This window comes from Microtus ochrogaster, chromosome 2, assembly GCF_000317375.1.
Source record: "Microtus ochrogaster isolate Prairie Vole_2 chromosome 2, MicOch1.0, whole genome shotgun sequence".
Lineage (NCBI taxonomy): Eukaryota > Metazoa > Chordata > Mammalia > Rodentia > Cricetidae > Microtus > Microtus ochrogaster.
In genome coordinates, this window is record NC_022010.1 from 69,479,588 (window position 1) to 69,486,901 (window position 7,314).

Here is a 7,314-nt window from a genome sequence, read left to right on the forward strand (position 1 = left end):
CTGCTGTTACCAAGATACACCCAAGCCAAGGAGCACCGCTTCTCAAGACAATGTTAGATTCACAGCAAGGTGTACGGCTAGGTGCACGGATAGGTGTATGGCTAGGTCCATGGCTAGGTGCTTGGCTAGGTGCATGACTAGCTTGTTGATGATTAGGTGCATGGCTAGGTGTATGACTAGGTATGTGGCTAGGTGAATGGTTAGGTGAGTAAATGAACAATAAAAGTAATCATCACAATGTATTTGCTTCTAAAAATAGCTGAATCAGTGGGATTAAATACTTTTACTTCATAGTCAAATTCGCTCCCCTGAAACATGGTAGGTCTTTAAACTTCTGTGGCATGAACTACAAAAACAACAGAGAAAGTGCCAATTCATTCTCTAGCTCTGAACTGTGTTTACAGCTGTACGTTAGCGCTTTACAATGTTCACCTGTAACATTTACGGTCTTCCTCACAAACTGAATAGCTTCAGCATGAACAGATGACACGACTCCCAGAGAAGGCCTTATAAGACCGGGTCAAGCAAGGGCTCAGCATTCCTTTGGTCTCTTCATTTTATTAACGGTTATCTGAGTGCTTTGCCTGCATATATACCTGTCCATACATGCCTGGGGCCTTGGAGGCCAGAGGAGGATACAGGTTGTGAGTTACTGTATGGGTGCTGAGACTGAAACTAGGTCCTATGTAAGAACAGCTAGTGCTCTTTCCTGCCGCTGAGTCATCTCCAGCCTCCAGTACTCTTTTTATTAAAAGATGATAAAAACTAAAGTTATATTTATTCACTACTAATTTCACTATCTAAAGGCAAAAACAAATTCTGACATCTTTTAGAAACACCGTGCATTAGCCACCACTCATTTGAAAAGCAGCCATTAGCAAAAGCTGACGTTTACCTAGAAGTCACACAGCTTGCTCTTGGTTTATCACCTACCTACCGGAAACTGAGGAAAAGAATCTGCACCCTAAGACATCCACTGCAGATAATCCCAACATCAGTCGGCTTTTTTGTAGTCTCACTTCGGATATGATTTTCTTTCTAAAGAGCCTTAAAACAGTCATTTTTTTATTTCTAAAAAATATATACAGTCAATGTGTCCCTTTTCCCTCATGAATAAAAGTATTCTCAGAACTGTGGAGAACAACAGTAGACAATGAGAAAACCATGCACAACCCATACAGAAGGAATTTGTACTGGTTCTCAAAATCTTTTAGTGTATTTCAGTTCACATTCTGCCAACAGCTATGAACAATTCAAGAACTCACTGTAAGTGGTTCTGAGAACTCTTTGTCTGAGAACTCTGAATAAACCTAACCTATAGCTTGTCTTCAGAAAGCCACAGGCCATGGAGCACATGGTGTGTAGGGTGGCTCTGAGATTAGTGCCGGGGTGTCCACAGTCACAGCCCATCTGCGGGGTTTACAAAGGACACGGGGCAGCCAGCATGCACAGCAGTCAGGCTCTGGCGAGGACAGATCAACACAGAGCCCAGGGTACCCAACTTCAGGTACAAAGCCTTCCTTAACACCACAAGGATTTGTAATGACACCAACCTAACAAGTGTCTCTAACTCCAAATCACTAAGCAGTGGGAAGCTGCTACAAAAGACAGAAGCACCACCATGATGCACACCCTGAGCCTAGCACTCAGATGGTACAGGCAGGTAGATCTCTGTGAGTTCCAGACCAGCTGGAACCTCCTGGTCACCCCCACCCCAAAAAGCAGATTTTTAAAACATCATCATATAAGGAATTTCAAAACCTAATTAGGTACCATTGTTATTAGGCTAGTGCAAACGCAGTTCTCTGCTGCTCTCTAACTGCACCTAGGCAATCTATCTTTACAAATGCTTCACAAAAAATTTTAATCTATACAAAAATTATGATGCACCATGGAATTTAAAAGGATAATTGCCGGGCGGTGGTGGCGCACGCCTTTAATCCCAGCACTCGGGAGGCAGAGGCAGGCGGATCTCTGGGAGTTCGAGGCCAGCCTGGTCTACAAGAGCTAGTTCCAGGACAGGCACCAAAGCTACAGAGAAACCCTGTCTCGAAAAACCAAAAAAAAAAGGATAATTTAGGTGGTTTCAAAGGTACCAACTGGTGGCGTGATGGAGGAAGGTCATTGGTTGATTAAATAAAGAAGCTGCTTGCCCTGATAGGTTAGAACGTAGGTGGGAGGAAGAGGAAGTGAGCTCAGAGACTCGACAGCTCTCCTCTCAGGGGCAGACGCCTCAGAGAGACACGATGCTCCACTCCTGCAGGCAGAGGCGAGAGCTCTGCTCTCTGAGGCACATGCGATGAAGCTCCGACCCAGGATGGACATAGGCTAGAATCTTCCCGGTAAGCGCACCCAGCTGTGCTACACAGATGATTAGAAATGGGCTAGTCCAGGTGCGAGAGTTAGCCGAGAAAAGGGCTGGAGCTAAAGAGCGAAGCAGTGATTGAAAGAATGCGGTGTTCGTGTAATTATTTCGGGGCATAAGCTAGCCGGAGGCGGCCGGGGTGCGGCTGGGGACTCAGCCCCGCCACTCCTATTACTACAGTGGCGCACGCATTTAATTCCAGCACTCGGGAGGCAGAGGCAGGCGGATCTCTGTGAGTTCGAGACCAGCCTGGTCTATAGAGCTAGTTCCAGGACAGGCTCCAAAGCCACAGAGAAACCCTGTCTCGAAAAACCATAAAAAAAAAAAAAGGTACCAACTGAAAATAAGCAAAGCCCATTAAGTATAAAGCATCTTAAAATGGGGGTGAGAGATGGCTCAGCAATTAAGTACACTTGTTCTTGCAGAGGATCTGGGTTCAGTCCCCAGCACTCAAGTGTAGGCTCATAGACAGCTACAGGGGCTCTGACAACCTCTGCTAACTTTGAAAGGCTCCAAGCAGCATATGGTACACAATATATACATGCAGATGAAATACTCAAACATGGAAAACAAAGAAACAGAAAAAAGAAAAGATCTACAATTTTATCACACTAATTAAAGCTATGATTCTCTAAAAATTGCACACTGTGACTGATAGTCATCTCATCTCCACACCTCTGTGCTCACTTATATGATTAAAGTGGCAGAAGAAAATAAAGTCTTTGCCATGTAGTTTTAGAAGTGCATTTTCCAGACTTACACTAGGTAAATGATTAGAAGGAAAACAAAGAAATGCCATTGTCTTAGAACAGAAGAGGAAACAATCTATAGCTCTAATTCCCAATAAGATGATCAAGTGGTGTTACAAAAAAAGCAATTACACTAGCAGGGGACTGCAAGTGAAATCCAGAAAAACAAGAACATTTATCAAAACTCCAGAAAACAATCACAGCTCCTTTTTTTAAAGGAAAACCCAGAAGATTGTAGTAGGCACTACCATGCCAACATTATTAATGAAACTACGAGGAAAAGCATATCTGCCGACATACAGCACACACCTACCACGCAGCTCACACGTTAGTGCATGCTAACATACCCAACAAGTAAGCAGCCTCACTTCCACTTTACAGATGTGGAAACTAAGGGTCAAGGAGACTAACAGGTCAAAGGCCCCACTATTTATAAACTCCAGTCCTGTACCAAAGTTCTCCACACCTCAAGATGCTTCCCATTAACTCATGAAACAATTGAGAAAATTGCAAAGATACAAGAATCTGTCAAAGTGTGATTTTAGACCTTGTTCTATCGCAAACACAAAAGAAAAAAGTCCTGAAGTAATAAATTAGCAAGTTAAAAAATTTTAACTCGGAAAATGGAGTATCAACTGTTCCGAAACTAGTAATAAAATTTTAATTCAAACATATAACAGACTGCCACATAATCCTTCACCTTAAAAAAAATCCACCAAATGAGAAAAAAGGGGTAGGGGTAAGAAGCCAATTGGTGACACTAAACAATCAGACAATCCACAAATACTGTAAGCACGGGTCTTGGATTGTTCTAGTCCAACAGCACCCTGGAATGAGGAATGGTGAGTGCCCGAGCAAGAAGTGTGGGGTTGCTAAAATCATGAGAACAACAGGTTCCTGACCTAAGCACTAAGAAAAAGGCTAAGCTATTTCAACAAATCAAACCAAGTTCTAACTCAGCCTCTAGAACCTATCTTGGCCCCAAAATTAAATCTGGCACTAAGTATCTAGACTCCACAGTGAATACAGCAGAGGAGAGGAAAAGGCTCCAAAGCAAACCATCTACCTAATGCATACATAAGCTCTGGGGATCCTCTTCCACAGGGTCACTAAGTGCAAAGTGACAACTTCAAATACATGATCCACCCATAATGCCCTGCTCTGCTTGCTGCCCTTCATCTTCTCTCAGTCCATGCAAACACACTAAGAGGCACCTGCAGATTTAGATGGAGTTTCCAGTCTATTAATGCATTTGTTCTCTTGATTCTGATTCAGAGCACGAAGCTTTTGAAGCTTTCGAGGCCCCTAACTGCCGTTACCAGAACGACCTATATAAAGCCGATGCCAGGAGAAGGTCCAGCCATATGCACATCTACAAGTCCCAGGTGGCCCTTCGCTCACATCTCTTCAAGTTCAAGGCCCACATTCCCAACGGCCCAGTGAACTCTAATCTCCCTGTTAGGATTCACTGCACAAGGCATCTTTTTCACTCACTTAACCCCCATTAATTACATAAGTCACACTATCATATTCATTGTACACATAAGAAAACTAGGACCCAAAAAACTAAAATGCTCCAAATCAGACATATGCATTGGAAAAACATTTAGTTTCAGACTCAAAACCAGTGCTCTTGGTCCATGTTAAACTCAATTTACCATTTCCCATCACCTGCCTTAAGGAGAGAGAAGAATGTCATCTTCTGTATTCTTCACCTTGGTTAATGAACGTCACCACCAGCCCATGACCGCAAACCAAAACCTTTTCCTTACAACACATTCAACCCACAACCTCTTGGGATAGATTTCACTGCCTCACTGTCCACTGTCTATCTTGGCCAAGGTCCTCATTCCCTTTGGACTTATTGCTTCTGTCTTCTGACCTACTACAGCCCATTCTCATCAGAAATGTGGTCCTTAGAAGCCAATCGTGCCATCAGCCCAACCTGTCATGCATACTTACGCTATTCAGAAGGTAGAACTGCTTAAGAATGAGTCTATTCTTTGTTTCAAATTTAAAACTTCAAATCTTCTTACCATGATTATATAAAATTATTTTATTTTATTTTTAAAGGATATTAAATATAAAAAGGAAACTAAAATTCACAAAAAAAATTGACTGTCCACAGTTTGGTGATGCCGTTTCTGCTCCTCTTGTAAAATTTGTATATCTTTCTATTTAGAGTTTACTTGAATGGTTAGAGAATGCCTCCGCAGTAAAGAATAATACAATACATGCTGGCTACTTTTGCAGAGGACCTAAGTTTGGTTCCCAGCACACACTTAGGGAGCTCCAACACCCTCTTCTGGCTTCCACAGGCACCTGGCATATAAGGCATATATACAATACAGACACAAGCAGATATACACAGCAAAAAATTAAAAAGTAAATTTTAAAAACTGAACAGAATATATCCACATTGTTTCCAATAGAGTCACACCTCCTACTGAACAGACCTGGATGCAGTCTAGCAAACACCCCTGGGTAGGTGGTTTCCACTTTTTCACTACTATGAAATCTTGAAACTTGGCGCCTGCTTTTACTCATCTTCTAACAGGGCAGAGTGATATGAACAGAACAGACAGAGCAAAGTATTTTAAACTTCTCCTCTGGCATGCTTACTTACAGATACCACCTACAAATTATGTGCTCACACTTTCTCTTACATTCTAGGTCCTAAGAACTTAAAAGAGGTGGCAGATGGTCTGTAGGTTCTCTGTATTCAAACAAGCTTCAGAGTGAGTTTCATGCAATCTATTGCATTTTTCTCCCTAATCTGAACACCTAGGTAATCACTTGTGAATATGCTTCCTAAACAGAGCATTGCCTGTCAAACAGAAGGCATGTAGAACGAACATGTTCAATCATAGCCTACAGATCCTTCTCCAACCTAGTTTCTAGGACAGACACATGAACTTCCCACTCTACCCTGATTGCGCTGGTATTTCTAAATAAGATGGTCTACAAGTACAATAAATTCACATATATAATTTTTATATATAAAATATTACAATTAATTTACATAAGGACATGTATATATACTTAAAAACACATATAATTATGTGTTAAATTTAATAAATCATTGCTTTTATTTATCTTAGTTCTTAAGAAATAGAGAAAAACAAGGCCCAGAAATAACACAAACCATTTCAGAGAGTGTAGTTTACTTTCACAGAGAAGTGCTACTGTAACCACACTCTGGAAGCTGCTACTGCTAAAAATAGTAGTGTCCCACTTGGGTCCACAAGGTGACTAAAGCAGCAGCAACCATAGCATCTCTGCCTTGTTTTACAGCTGTCTCCTTTACTCTGGGTCACCTAATTAGCTCGACATGACTACATGTAAATGACTCAGAGTATGAGTCTAAATGCTGGTGACTCCTAACCTCTCATTCCTTCAGGATGACAAGGAACAAAGGAAAGAGTAACTGAGGCAGCTTACTGGATGCTTTTTTCTGTGTTCTGTTCCTGACTTCCCTCCTGAACTCCGAGTCACCCTGGATTCCAAGAAAAGCACGCATCCCAAACCTCCTTCCCCAGAGAGAGCAATTATCCATGAAGGAAAAGCTGTACTCTGGAGAATAATCTTCTCCAGAGAACCAACTTGTCCTAGCCCCAAATGTAGTAGGGACTTCCGATTACCCTACATGAACACAACTGAGGCAATTATCAGCTGGGCCACTTCCACCAAGACCCTTAATTACACACACCTCCTGCCTCTACTCAAATCTAATGCTCTTATCAGTGATCCAAAGACAGACTTGGAATTACTGGCCATCCTCTAAGTGTGGTGCTGTTTAAAGCTCCTCTCTGTTCCTAGTCATCACTCCTTTACAGTGTGCTCTGACAGGTGAGCCAGCTTAGTATAGCTCCTGGGACTCCCACCCCACCCTTCCTTACCTGTGACTAAAGACTGTGTTTGCAGGTTCAGAATACCTGTGTATCCTCCTAGCCCTGGGTGGTCACTTCCCTGCACTCTCCCCTCCATTCATTTCACTTGCAACTCTCCCACCAAAAAGAATACTTGAATTTGTTTCCTTCTTAACTTTTTACATGGTATCAGTCCTGCAAACTGCTTGGTGACTCTACCAAAGAACTCCTACAGCTGATAAACACCTTTGGTAATGTGGCAGGATACAAGATCAACTCCAAAAAATCAGTTGCCTTCCTATACACTAAGGATAAGGAAGCAGAGAGGGAA